We start from the raw sequence: 15,179 nt of genomic DNA on the forward strand, positions 1-15,179 counted from the left end.
CATCAGTGGCCAAACAAGGGAATCCTGATTGTGCATGCTTTCACTTGCGAGATAGTTTACCTTGCTGAATGATAACCAGACATAGTGATGAGGTCCCCTATGCCCGGCAGAGTGTCACTGCCAGGTCTCCAGGATCCTTCTACAATGTTGCCTTCCCAGTCCTCATGATCAGCGAAACCCGGTGGGCTGTATGCAGATCGCGATTGCGGCGAACTTAGGAGGAAGTTGTGCAATACAACACATGACTTCGCAATATTTTGTGTCGTTTCCTCCGATGCCCGAAATGGTCGTCGCGAAATTCTCCATCTGCTTGACATGATTCCAAAGGCGTTTTCAATCAACCGTCTTGCTCGGCTCAAGCGATAGCTGAATGTTGCCCTTTTCAGGTACTCTTGCCGCTGAGCTGGGTCATTCCTAAACTTCTGCAGCTCTGAGAAAAAGGAAAACAGTACACCTCAAGCAATTCTTCATTTTACTATATGTGCGAAGTGGCTAAACCAGTGTTATCTATCGTGCAAACTTATATCTCACTGATTTATGTCAACTGAAAGGTTTGCAATTTACATGCAGAGTTCAATGTAGCTTTAATGAACATTATAGAAGGATCAGAACACCGTACTTTACTAGAAAAGCAGCATAATGAGTGTGTTAAAGGCAGAGATATCAAGTGGAAATAACTTCCAACTGACCTCGTCTTGGATAGGGCCTCATCATGAATGGCTTCAGCGGAAAAGCTTCATCGCCAACCATGTGGTATGGAATGGGACCTATAGAGCCAATGCTCCTAGGCTGAGGAATGCCCAGCAAACCCTTTTCCAGCACTTCCAGCAGAGGTGATCGCTAAAAGATCCCGCTGTCACCTTCACCGCCGTAATGGCCAATGTCTACATAGGTGAACCTAGAAGAAGACACACATTAGTACAATAAAGAATACACCCCTGTACATTCTCTATTTATATTACAGTTGCCTACGGAATTGGGTACTGAATTTGGTATTCTAAGTTTATAATAACCACAAAGTTTGCAAAGACTTCTGTTGCAAATTGGAGCACACTGACAGTTGAGCTTGCTGTGGTGACATGAGACCTCTTGAGTGCAAGCTGACGAAAGCCACATAGTAAAGTTCCAAGCATTGAAAGAATTGACTTACTTGTATAGTGCATCACACACAGCTAGGAGGACCACACTGAATGTTTTATTATACTTTAAATTCATCGATCCTGAGTTGTCTGGGCATTGGATGTGCACATGTTTACCGTCGATGCTCCCTATGCAATTGGGAAAGTGCCAAAATTCTTCCATGTCTGCAGCGATCTGAAAATAGCAAAGGCAAACCTATCTCCCATATTACGTACTCGACCATTACAAACTCGCGATACAGAACGATGTCATATTGAACTATTGCACGGTATCCTTAGAAACCACTGCTATACCTTGTTTACTCAGATTTCAGACAACATAAATTACACAGCTTCTCTGCTTACCTTTAGCCACTCCTGGGAAGTTGCCAGAAACCTTAAATATGTTGACTGGAGAACGTCCCAAAGGGCGGAAGTTGTTTGTCGGACAATTTCACATGGCGTTGACCTCCCTGTTAGAAAATTGTACGATAAGCTCCTGAGGAATGGGTAGTGGGGCGCCGACTGGTGCGGACGTGCAAACATCGGCTCCCGATATCATCAATGATGTCACGAGGTTATTCACGCTAAATCGAAGTGAATTGTGTACCAACGAAAGCAGGAAGTTACACGGATTCCGTGGATACCGGATTTATTTCGGTGGGTGGATTCTTTCTCAACATTTTCTACATTCGAATTCTCAACCTCGTCGTTCAAAGGCGAGTAGGCCTAGGCCTAACACCGCAAGTCAGCCATTGCCGCCATGGAAATCGTCACCGGTGAGACGATATCGCCGGAAGATGCGAATGACCCGGGCTGGATTGCGGCATATAACCGCAAATCGCGCAAGGGAAAGGCCAGTCAACCACAAGGAGCAAGTTCAAGTACTCGTGGCAGACGAAGGGACGGCGATCGCACCGCCGGACCGAACAGCGCATACCAGCGCCTCGTCGCTACCTCGAGACTCCCTCAGCTACCGAGGGAGGAGGAGGAGGAAGTGAGAGAGGCAAAGTGAAGAAATGCCTCAACCTGCACCACTAGTGTATCGCAGGTGGAAAAGGAAAGCCAAATAAAAAAATAAAATAAAATGGCATAGGGCCAAAAATATAATTTGGTTAAAAAATAAAGGAATAAATATTTAGCTGTGAAAGAAGGTAGAAGAGAAGAGAAAGCGAGATAAGGTAGGTATGAGATTGAGAAATGATTTATTAGGGGTATAGGTAAAGAGAAAAGGAAAAGGGAGGTAGAGCGTATCACCACCAGCGTCCACGGCCAAGGGAACGGGCGGGGTGCGGGCCTTATTGAGTAAACAGTACTTATTAACTAAATACAAAATGTAAGTTGAACTCCTCTTGACTGACAAGTTTGTCTTCTTTACTTGCTTGACTTGATTTGGCGAGGGTCTTCCTCTGGATACTTGGCCGGGTCTTCCGTGGTTGGTTTCATTCTTTTCCTGTGCCTGGTAAAACTTAAGAATAGATTTATTATTTAATGTAGTAAACATTTGTTATTTTATTATGGTTTATGTTTGTAGAATATAGGATTTAGCCTTTAGTATGTAGCTGAAGCTTGAGCTGTGATAGATCATAAACATAAATAAAAATAAAATAAAATGAAATATATGTATGCTTTTTGTTTTCATTTTCTTCTTTCTTTTCTTTCTTAGTTCTTTTTTCTTTTCATTTTCTTTTTCTTGGGGGGGGGGGAAGAGGGGCAGAGTGTGTGTAGATAAAATTTCTATTGGTGTAAGTGTAACTCTTTGCACGGCCGAGCGGCAGGGGATACTCCCTCCACCTTGGACGTTCTGCCCTCGGCCTGTGCAAACTGAATATGATTGGTTAATGCTGTGTACAAAATATATGTTGTGACTTTCTATTTTCAATGTTGTTATACTTGCAAAATATTATCGTTAACTTTCCTGACTATTTGGTCTAAAAGTTCCCTTGTTTTCTCGTTCTTGATTATTTCCGGTTTTCTTTTTACTAGTGATTTCCCTAAATGGTGTTCTAATTTACCTATTTCATTTCTTACTAGTTCGCAATCTTCAAGATAATGGTCAAAACTACAACAAGGTTTTTGGCACCCACAATTTAATGTTGCTCTAATATTAAATCGTTCGAAATAGAAAGGGAATTCCCCATGTCCCGTAATCGCTTGGGAAGTATAATAAGTAGGTATAAAGTCTTCAGGAATAAGTTTACAATTCTTTATCCATTGGAAAGCATAACTATTTTTCCCCTCTTCTTGCCAAAGTTTATTCCATTTTTCTTTTAGTGAACTCTTTAGTTGTTTCTTTATGAATGTTTTCGTCACTGGTAAGTGTATTGGATCTCCGTGCTCACTTCCCTCTTTTGCAAGTAAATCAGCCGCCTCGTTTCCTTTATTCTTACTGTGTCCTTTTACATATGCAAATGCTATACTGTTTTCTGAATTTTCTTTCAATCTTTTCTTAATCATTACTATGAATGGGTTGTTATTTTTAGGGTTGCTCAATGCCTGTAAGGAAGAAAGACTGTCTGTGAGAATTTGACATGTCAACGCTGTGTAATTTGTTTGGATGTGTTCAACAGCCTTAAGAATTGCCATTGCCTCTCCTTCAAAATTAGACGAATATGACGGCAGTCTAAATTGTTTTGTTGTTATTGTTTGTCCTGTCGAATTATACACAATAAATGCTGCCCCTACTTTTTCTTCCTTTTTTGAGCCGTCTGTAAAAATCTTAAGATCTACTTTATCTTCCTCGCTTACTGATGGAAAGGAAAGATTTTCTGCTGGGTGGAAGTCCCACAGATCATATTTGTCTGTTATGTCTGTGTGTGTGAATATTCTGTCTTTCCAAGTGAAGTTTTTTCCCTGTTTAAGTATTTCGTAAACCTCTATTTCTTTTTCTATTGTTAAAGAGATTGGCGGAATGTTTGCTAGTATATTTAATGAAATATTGGATGCGGTTCTGAAGGCTTTTGTGATTAGAATGAGGGGAATTCGCTGGATTGATTTCAGTTTTTTATTTATTATTGTCTTTTGACTATACCAAACTGGACTGGCATATACTATCATTCTTTCTATGCCTCTAGTGTATATTTTCTTTAGTTGTGATTGTTGAATAATTTTTCTCTTCCTTGTGAATTTACTTAGCTGGTGTGTTAGATATGTCACTTTGTTTTTGATATATTCTAAATGAGGAAGGAAAGAAAGTTTTGCGTCAAATATTACGCCTAGTATTTTAATTTCCTTTACATTTTTGGCTCTTTTTCCTCCTATTTTTATCTGTGGGGGATGACTATTGTATTGTTTGCCTATTGTAATGAAGTATGATTTTTCAGCATTGAATTCCACTCTCATTTGAGTTGCCCATTTGTCTATACTATTGGTTATTTTATTTGCCTTCTGCTCTATTTCATTCCTCGATTTGCCTTTGACCACGATTGAAATGTCATCGGCAAATGCTAAAGCGTATGTGCCCTCTGGGAATTTAATATTTAGTAATTTTGCCGTCATCAAGTTCCAGAGCAAAGGGCTCAAAGGCGAACCTTGTGGTGATCCCATTGCAAGTGTTCTGTGTATTTTAATATTATCTTGTTCGTATATGATTTCTCGGTTTATTAGTGCTTTTGTTATTATTGAGACTAAGTTCGGTGGACATTTCAATTCCTCCAATAGATTTCAAATAATATCTGCCCGAATTGCGTTAAACGCATTCTTGATATCGAGTGATATCACAATGCAATTATTCTTGTCTATTTTACTTTGAATTATTCTTTTTTTAATTTACAGAAGAGCGGTGGTTGTGGAGGTGTTATGTTTGAACCCAAACTGTCTTTGATGCAAGAGATTGTTCTTGAAGGTAAAAAAGTACAGTCTGTCCTTCGTCAATTTTTCTAAAACTTTCCCTAAAATTGAATTTATGGCTATTGGTCTGTACTTTGATGCCCCAACTTTTTCTTCTGAATTAGCTTTATTTATTAGAATGACCTTTGACCTTTTCCAAATCTGTGAGAAGTGTACGAATTTTAAACACGCATTAAAAAGATTGATGAAAAATATCTTGTGTTTCTTATATAGTGCCTGTATGAAGTGGGTTTGAAGATTATCGGGACCTGGGGTTACGTCCCTACGGAGGTTATTTATGACTGAGTCAACTTCGGATAGCGTAAATGGTGGGTCAATTATTGGTGCCTGCCCTGGATGGTTGCCTATTTCGTTTGTTTGGGCATTTTCTGTTTTGTCATTTTCGTCCTCATCTTCAATGCCAATGTCTTTGTTTTGTACATTTTCCATATCCTCGTATTCTGAGTTTATCTCTTCCCTTCTCACTGGGTATAGTTTTTCCAGAATATATTCTATCGTTTCTTGTAATGTTTGTGTGTTTTCGCCGTTTTCTTTTTCTATAGTAGTTAAAACTACCTTTCTTTTGATTTTGTCATTTGCCAACTTATAGAACAGATTGAATGGGTTTTTGGATGTGGTAGCAATGAATTCGTTCCAACTCTTGTCTTTTGCGTTGTTAAGCATATGATTGCAAGTATCATGTTCTTTGTAGTATTCCTTTTTGTAAATTTCTCGAATGTCTCCTTTTGCCTTTTGATATCGCCTCCTCAATGCTCGAACTCGTTTCCTTTCTATTTCTAGGTCTACTGTCCACCAAGAATTTCTTTTATTTGATGGTTGTTTTAACTTCTTCGTGTACTTTTTCTCCAGGTTCTCTAGTTTCTTGTAGAAAATTGCCAAGTTATGTTCTATGTCTTGTATACTGTTGAACCCGTCACTATTTTCTGCAAACCAAGGATCTTCCAACAGTGCATCGTATATCTTTTGCCTACCTTTAAGCGTTATGCCATATTTGTCTGGCGCTTTTATGTGTCCCATTTGTATTTTTATGTACCTATGATCACTGTTATTAAAGTCCTTAAGGACTTCCCATGTTATAGTACCTGAGGCAAATGCTGAGTTGATTATTGTTAAATCTATCCAGCCTTTGGCTCTAGTTGTTTTAAATGTAGGGGGGAATTTTTATCGTTTAGTATAGCTAGGTTATACCTTATGACTAAATCTAATATATTTTCTCCTCTTTCGTCATTTGTTTTGCTTCCCCAAATTTTGTTTTGGCGTTAAAGTCGCCCGATATAATTATTTTATTAAATTTGACCGTTTGCAGTATGCTCTCTAGCCTATTAAGATGTCTAAGCATACTGTCATGTGGTGGCCAATAACAATTAACTAATACAAATTCTTCCGTATCTATCTGTATTCTTATCACTAGTATCGTATCTTCTACTATTATTGGGAAGCTTGAAATTTTTTCATTGTGGATAATGGTTGGAACTTTAGGATTATTTACATGTGCAATGACCCGGTGCTTGATTGGAAACCCAATAATTTTATGTTTCAACGTGTAAGGTTCCTGAATGATCGAAATGTCGTGTTTATTTTTTTCTTGATAGTGCTTTAACGATTCGGTTGCTTTATATGCTCGTGCAAGGTTGATTTGTATGATGTCAATTGTTCCGCGATTCTCCCCGCAGGGGCGTCTGCGCAAGCAGGCGTTTGGTGTGTTGCGACACCACGGACCCGAGCACACGAGGGTTGGACCCTCCCGCGTGTAGCCGTGCGCGGCTTAGCCGTGTCCGGGGAAAGGGGGATCCTGAGGGTTGAGCCAATGCCGGGTGCTCGGACCTTTAAGGCCCCCCGGCGGAGGCAACACGCCTCTTTGGCCTCTGCTTCACGCAGACGGCACCCCCGGACTGACCCACCCGGGGGAAATCGGCAGTCGCCTTTTCCTGTCTCTCTCTTCTCAAACCTTCGTCTTTATCTCTCACTTTACATCTTTCCTTTCTTCTTCTCTCTTCTATTTACTTCCTTCTTCTTGGCGGCAAGGGTTAACCCTGTGTGGCTATCCAATCTTGGGTACACCATATTTGGTTATAGTGGCGGCGTACGGCTGGCGTCGTGCAGACTTGCATGCAAGCTCTGCAGCGTCCCCTCGTTGGGCTCCGTGGTGGGCGGTCGGCGCTGTTGCCGAATTTTATACATTTTCATGGAAACTTCTTTCCCCAAACTTCCTGATCGCCCTCAGAAACGAGGGCGCACCGAAGATGTCTTTAAGTTTTCTGGCAATCGTACACAGAACTTTCCCCGCTTTCATGTCATCCACTCTGATAAGCCTGAGAAGACAGTAAGAATGATCTCGCCTTTCGTTGTCTCGAAAATTCTGACGGAAGTATTCGGTCCCGGATACAAAGCATCGAAAATGGCTAGCGGTGATCTTCTCCTAGAGCTCCGCGATCAGAAACAATATGAAAAACTGTCCAAACTTGTATCTTTTGGGGGTGTTCCACTCACAGTGACCCCACACCGTACCATGAATACTACCCGTGGCGTTGTATCGGATGCTGATCTGCTAGAATTGTCTGAAGCTGAACTACTAGAGGGTTGGAACGATCAGAACGTGATCAATGTTAAGAGAATCAAAATAAGATGTGACGGAAAAGAAATCAATACCATGCACCTAATACTTACATTTGGCTCAAGCAACCTACCCGACGCTATTGAGACAGGGTATGTGAAAATCCGAGTGAGACCGTACATTCCAAATCCCCTACGATGCTTTAAGTGCCAGCGATTCGGCCACAGCTCACAGAACTGCCGAGGCCGCCAGACATGTGCAAAATGTAGTTCCCGTGACCATGCCTCTGAAACGTGCGAAAACGCTCCACACTGCGTGAACTGTGATGGCGAGCATGCCGCATACTCGCGGTCATGCCCGTCTTGGAAAAAAGAAAAAGAAATAGTCACTATCAAAGTAAAAGAAAACATATCATTCAAGGAGGCACGCAGGCGGGTTGCATACCTTCCTAAGGCTAGTTTTGCCGAAGTGGCGCGTCAGGGGGCAGCGCCACAACGGTCTCCGGCGGCTGTCGGACCCACACCCAGTGAGGCGGCAGTGACGCCATCCGCCCCCCCGGCGGCTGCAGCTGACGCTGCTACGCCAACACAGCAGTCGGGGCCAACGACCTCGAAGGTGGGCGCAGCCGAGGCTGCCCCAACCTCCCCGGCCCCTTCCAGCGCTGGCAACAGCCGGCGCAGCCAAATCCCTCAGGGAGCCCCATCGACCTCCGGGCCGGTGGGCGCAGTGGTCTTGCCCTCCAAGGTGGGACCCTCGCTGGTAACTTCTCGCTCGCAAGAGCACGTGTCCGGCGCCTCACTAGAGGCAATGGACACTACACCTACCCCCAAGGCGCAACAAGCGCCTAAGTGGCGGCGAGGCTCCCTCGAGCGCTTCAGAAAAAGCAAAACCCCGGTTACAGGGCCTCCAAAGAGCTCTGTAATCTAAGGCATAACTTCTATTTCCGTACACACAGCACCAAATTAACTTCATTATGGACACGCTAATTATGCAGTGGAACGTCAGAGGTCTCCTCAGAAACCTTGATGATGTTCAAGAACTTCTCTACGAACTCACTCCAAAAGTGCTGTGTGTACAGGAAACCCATCTTAAATCTAAACACACTAGCTTTCTTCGTCATTATGTTATTTTTCGTAAAGATCGTGATGATGCCATCGCATCATCTGGCGGTGTAGCCATTATAATCGACAAAGGTATAGCGTGCCAACATCTACAACTACAAACGCCCCTAGAGGCAGTGGCCGTTCGAGCCATACTTCTAAACAAACTTATTACCGTCTGCTCTCTGTATATACCTCCGCATTATCAGCTCCATAAACATGAATTCCATAAATTAATAGATCAATTACCCCAACCCTATTTGGTTCTAGGAGATTTAAATGCACACAGCAACCTCTGGGGCGACTCTCATTGCGATGTGCGAGGTCGACTGATTGAACAGTTTCTCTTTTCATCTGGTGCATGCCTTTTGAATAGTAAGGCACCCACATATTATAATACTGCACATAAAACCTATTCCTCTATAGACCTCAGTATTGCATCTCCCACCCTTTTACCTGATCTTAAATGGAATGTTATTATAAATTCATACGGTAGCGACAATTTCCCGATAATTCTGTCTACACCGAAGATGAATGAATGTCCCCCACAGTTTCCTCGGTGGAAAACTGATTCAGCCGACTGGGAACAGTTCTCAAAAATTACTCTCATATCGTGGACTGACATCTGTGCTCTAAGCCTAGAAGGTACAGTTGGATACTTCACCTTTTTTCTGATTGATGCCGCAACAAAATGTATCCCAGAAACAAAGGGATCATCTAACAAGCGCCGTGTTCCGTGGTGGAACGAGGAGTGTCGTAACGCGCGTAAAAAGCAGAACAAAGCATGGGGGTTGCTCCGCGATTCTCCAACTGCAGAAAACCTTGTTAATTTCAAGCATGTCAAATCTCAGGGAAGGAGAACACGCCGACAAGCTAGAAGAGAGAGTTGGCAAAAATATATATCAGGAATTAACTCTTACACGGATGAGACAAAAGTCTGGAATAGAGTGCACAGGTTGAAAGGCCGACAACCTTACTCGCTACCCTTAGTAAATACACAGGGAGATAGTATGGAAGACCAGGCGAACTATCTAGGCGCACATTTTGAACGCATATCCAGTTCGTCACACTATTCTGACGCATTTCAAAGACATAAAACACGAATAGAACGGCAGCCATTAGTACGAAAAACTTCAAAATGTGAGGTATATAATAGACCATTTGGCATAGCAGAACTTCAAGCAGCACTAAACGGCTGCAACAAATCTGCCCCAGGCTCTGACCGCATAATATATGAAATGTTAAAACACTTGCCATCTGAAACACTAAAAACTCTTCTTTTTCTTTACAATGGTATATGGCCTTCTGGCCAGATTCCCTCTGTCTTGAAAGAGGCCATTGTAATTCCCATTTTGAAACAGGGTAAGGACCCTTCCTTGGCAAACAGTTATAGACCGATAGCGTTGACAAGCTGCCTATGCAAACTCTTTGAAAAGATGGTGAATAAACGCTTGCTCCACTATCTTGAAACCAACAAAATATTAGACCCATACCAATGCGGTTTCAGGGAAGGCAGGTCGACGACAGACCAGCTTGTCCGCATGGAAATGTACATCCGTGAAGCCTTTATCCACAAACAGCTTGCCGTTTCTGTGTTCCTTGATATGGAAAAGGCGTATGACACCACGTGGCGCTTTGGGATCCTTCGGGATCTTTCTGGAATGGGTATACGTGGCAACCTGCTGACCATTATTGAAAGCTACCTGTCTGACAGAACGTTTCGTGTTAGAGTTGGCAATGTGGAGTCACGATCATTCGTACAGGAGACAGGTGTACCGCAGGGTGGAGTGCTGAGCTGTACTCTCTTTATTGTGAAAATGAACTCCTTACACACCGTCATACCTCGCACACTCTTTTACTCGGTCTATGTAGACGATGTACAGATAGCTTTTAGATCGTGCAATCTTAGCATCTGCGAGAGGCAGCTACAGCTCGGCCTAAACAAACTCTCAAAGTGGTCAGAAGAAAATGGTTTTAAATTTAACCCTCAAAAAAGCACATGTGTTCTCTTCTCAAACAAGAGAGGCATATCACCAGGACCCACTATTCACCTTAATGGACAACGACTGTCGGTCAGCCTTGAACACAAATTTTTAGGTATTATCTTGGACTCAAAACTTAATTTTATTCCACACTTGAAATATCTCAAAGCGAAGTGCCTGAAGACAATGAACCTGCTGAAGCTACTTTCTCGAACAAACTGGGGCAGTGACAGGAGGTGTTTGCTTAGCCTATATAGGAGCCTTGTACGATCACGCCTCGACTATGGAGCCATGGTTTACCAATCCGCATCGGATAGTGCTCTCAGAATCCTCGACCCAGTCCACAATCTAGGCATACGGCTGGCAACAGGCGCATTTAGGACAAGCCCTGTGGAAAGTCTGTATGTGGAGGCGAACGAATGCTCGTTACATCTGCGCAGAACGTATCTGAGCTTCTCCTACTTTTTAAAATGTAAATCGAATAACGAACATCCGTGTCACTCAACAGTCCTTGACTTATCTTCTGCAAGACTTCACCATAACCGCCCATCTGTTCGAGCTCCTCTCTCTGTGCGCTTAGAACAACTAGCTCATGAAACTGGTATTCAACATCGAGAAACAGTCCTAATGACTCCCACTAACATTGCACCACCTTGGGAATGGCAGAATATCCAGTGTGATATGTCTTTCGTCGCATGAACAAAACATGCGCCTGAGGTACACATACATTCACACTTGCTCGAACTCCAGGCTAAGTATTCCTGCGCGGAGTTTTATACAGACGCTTCAAAGTCAACTTATGGTGTAGCTTATGCAGCTCTCGGACCGTCGTTCTCAACGTCCGGTGCATTAAATCCAAACACCAGCATTTTCACAGCGGAAGCATACGCGATCCTCTCTGCTGGGAAACATATAAAACAAACAGGTATAATAAAGGCTGTCATATTCAGATTCATTAAGCGTTGTTAATGGCATATCAAGTCTACGAAAACACAAAAACCCTATCCTTAATGAAGTCTACAACCTTCTATGCTCAGCATACATGTCGAACCAAATAATTGTTCTTTGTTGGGTGCCTGGCCATAGAGGCATAGAGGGCAACGTAGCTGCTGACGAGAGGGCTACATCTGTAGCTTTTTGTGACGCAAACTTCAATATACCTGTACCCTACATAGACCTTAAGCCTATTTTACAATATAAACTACGGAAATATTGGCAAAGGCAATGGGACACTCAGGTATCCAACAAACTTTAATCAAACCAAAGATAGGGAACTGGATTTCTGAGAAAACAACAAGACATCAGGAAGTACTGCTCTGTAGATTAAGAATTGGGCATACCTATAGCACTCACTCGTACATTCTAACTGGAACTAACCCTCCAACATGCACTAGGTGTGGCAGTAGACTTACAGTCCTTCATGTTCTCGTTCAGTGCCCATTATTAGAAAGGGAGAGAAAAAAGTTCTTCCCATTTTTATACCGTCATAATGTGCCTTTACACCCAGTCTTCTTTTTAGGCAATGACCCTCTATTTAATTTTAAATTAGTACTGAACTTCTTAGAAGAAACTAATACAATAGACATTATTTGGCCAGGCTACTTGTAGCACAGCCTCTGCCTAGAGGCTGTAGCTGCAATGGAATCACTCACAAAGCACATGCCTCGCAGCCCTTGCGCTGAAGGGCTTCGCAGAGGCACTGGTGCTGCTATAAATTAACACGTTTTAGTATCTACTCATTCACAACGTACTTTTACAACCATAGAACTCACTTTTCATTGGCATTATTTTAATAGATACAGATTTTACACTATTTATAGCGGATATTTTAGGCCAATATACAGCCAGTCGTTTCACGCCATATTCAACGATACTCATTGCCATTCATAATCAAATGTCATGGCGCTCTTTGGCCATTTCTGGCCCTTGCGCCAAGAAACAATATCCATCATCATGTTCCGCGATTCTGGGTGTTTTGTGTTGACGTGTTTAGTATGATAGCCATGGTTACTTAACTGCGCTTTAGCTCAAGCGCGACAGGATTCTTCTTTTTTCAGATTGTAATTTGTCCATGTACGTGGGACACTCCCATGCCATCATGGAATGGTCTGTGTCCTCCAGGCCTTCCAACGAGCATATCCTACAGTGCGAGTCTGCTTCGCAGTCTTGTTGATGATGACCGCTCCTTCCACAGTTTGCACAGCGAAGTGTTCCATCACAGTCAAATGCAGTGTGTCCATATGAGGCGCATTTAGTGCAACGTGGAAGGAAGATGTGGTCGAACACAGCACATCTTGTCCAGCCCACGTTCAGGACTTTTCTTGAGCCCATTGCCTCTACCCCTTTACAATTTAGACCAAGGATGACTGTCTTGCCGTTCTTTCCTTTCCAGGTCTTCTTTACAGTCATGTCCTCTGGACAACAATTCCGGCGGTTCTGGGAGATGATCCTCTCAGGGAGGGTTTCTGTTTCGATTTCCTCATCAACTCCAACCACCTTGACGTGTAGTCTGTTCTCTTTTGGCAGCTTGACTGTCAATGGCCTCAAGTCTTTATCTTTTTCGAAGATCCGCATCAATTTGTCTGATGCTTCTTTGGATGATGTTGTCATGATGATTCCCTCTCTTCCTGGCCGCATTGTAGCTTCCTCTAAGCCTGTGTGAAGGGGGTCAACTTTTTTCTTGATTAGCTCCGTCATTTCTTTCTTCTGTAAAGAGTTGGAGCTAACTATGACTGCATATGTTGGCTTCCGAGTTCGTTGAGTTGGTGTTGGTTCACTCTGACCCGGAGTTGGGGAGTGTTCTTTCCCTGTTGCTCTTTGTTCTAGTTCGGTGTTCCTCTTTTGAAGTTGTTCAATTCTTCCTTTTTGGAATGCGAGTTCCTGCGCTTGTTCCATAACGAGGGTTTTCAGTCTTGATTGCTCGGTCAGGATTGCCTCGATTTGGTAAGCGACCTCCTGATTTCCACCTGTAAGGTTGGAGATTTTAATCAATGCTTTCATGGTGGCCTTGTCGGCTTTTGTTAGCCTTGCAAGAACTGAGGCCTTTTTGTTTGTAGCTTCCGAGTTTACCGAAGCTACGTCTTCCTCTGTGTGATCCACTTTATCTTCTTGGGTGGTACCCTTTTTCCCATGTGATGGCCTTTGGGATTCCTCATTGTCGGAGAATTCCTTTCCTGTTGATGCTTCTGCGTTTGTTCCCTTCTCCTCAGTTGCTTCACACCCTCCAGTTTCATTTTCTTGGTATTCATCAAAAACTGTGGAGGTTAACCCTATGTCGGGTTGGCTTGATTCCTCCTGTCTTGTCACCTTTAGATCCGTTTCTTGTCTTGATGGGTCCTTTTCCTTTTTCTTTTTGTTAGCCTTGGTTTTCTTTGAAGGTTCGTTCTGGCTTTTCTGCGTTTGAGTGTTACCACTCAAGGTCGGGGACCGTTGACTCTTGGGCAGGGGTCCGAGCACTGTCATCTTACCCGGATAACCTGGCCTTTGCTGGTCTCCTTTGTAGAGGCCAGTTTCGTTCTTTTTTTCTTCTTTGCCTCTGTTCATTCTTGCTGCTTTTCAGTTCTTTCGCTGTTTCTTTTTTTTCCTTCTTAGTGTCGTCTCCAAGGTTTTCTTGACACAGTCGGCTGCGTTACGCACCGTTGCCGAAATGCGCCAGCAATTGTCACACTGGGGTGTTTGAGGGTACAGTGACCTCAGAAAATATCTAGTAGCATTTCCGTCAAAAAGGAGCACTTCCGCCATCTTTATGAAGGACGTCAGTCTAACTTGCACTCCTGGGGCGAGTTGTGGAAGCCAGATGTCTCGATGGGGCGTCTGAGGGTTCCAGTGGGCTCAGAAAAGCGCTAGCAGCGTTTTCGCCAAAAAAGAAACACTTCCACCAATTTTAGCGGAATTCGGGGAAGTAAGATGGCAACAATGTGGTGCAGCTTTTCAACCCTGGGGTACAAGGCTTCCGTTTTAAATGATGCACAACTCCGAGAGACCGGAGCGTTTTCCTACGACTATCTTCTCTTTTTTCTGAATCCAAAGACAGCCGAATTATTGCTCTACGACAAAAATTGGCCGAGTTTCAGCTGTTTTTGTCTGAAACAGAGCAAAATCCAAGATGGCGGCGCCCTGTGTTGGCGGGAAGACGATGGTTTTCCGGCACTCTTTTCTCGTTTTTTCAGGTTTCTCCAGCGGTTTAAAGGTTAGATTCGGTTAGTAGGATGGCCAGGGACTCTCAGGGAATCTTCGGTTAGAGGTTTTACCTTCTTTTGAAGAAGTTATGAGCAAAACTGCTTCTTGAGTGGGTAATGGCCGCCGCCACTGCTTGTTTACATCTCAAAGCGAGGTTTTCAGCTATTTCTCGGCCGATTTCCGAGCGGTTTTCACTACCAGGATGTGCGCGAACACTTCACAGTAGAGGAGTACAAAAATTAGAAGCTGTACTCACTCATTGTTTGCTGTGAGGTAGAAAAAACCCGCTCCCGAGCGAACCAGTGGCCGGAGGTGCTGGAGCCGATGATGATGATCAGCTACCGAGGGACACGTTCCGTATACACGTTCCGTATAATCGTGAGACCCCGAGACGGTC

The 15,179-nt window shown here is 43.3% G+C and overlaps 1 pseudogene; it reads right to left on the bottom strand.

Annotated features, from left to right (window-relative positions):
- The window catches only part of LOC139052367 (uncharacterized), a 34,532-nt pseudogene that overhangs the window by 835 nt on the left and 18,518 nt on the right, over window positions 1-15,179 (bottom strand).

The sequence above is a fragment of the Dermacentor albipictus genome, unplaced genomic scaffold (assembly GCF_038994185.2).
Source record: "Dermacentor albipictus isolate Rhodes 1998 colony unplaced genomic scaffold, USDA_Dalb.pri_finalv2 scaffold_22, whole genome shotgun sequence".
Lineage (NCBI taxonomy): Eukaryota > Metazoa > Arthropoda > Arachnida > Ixodida > Ixodidae > Dermacentor > Dermacentor albipictus.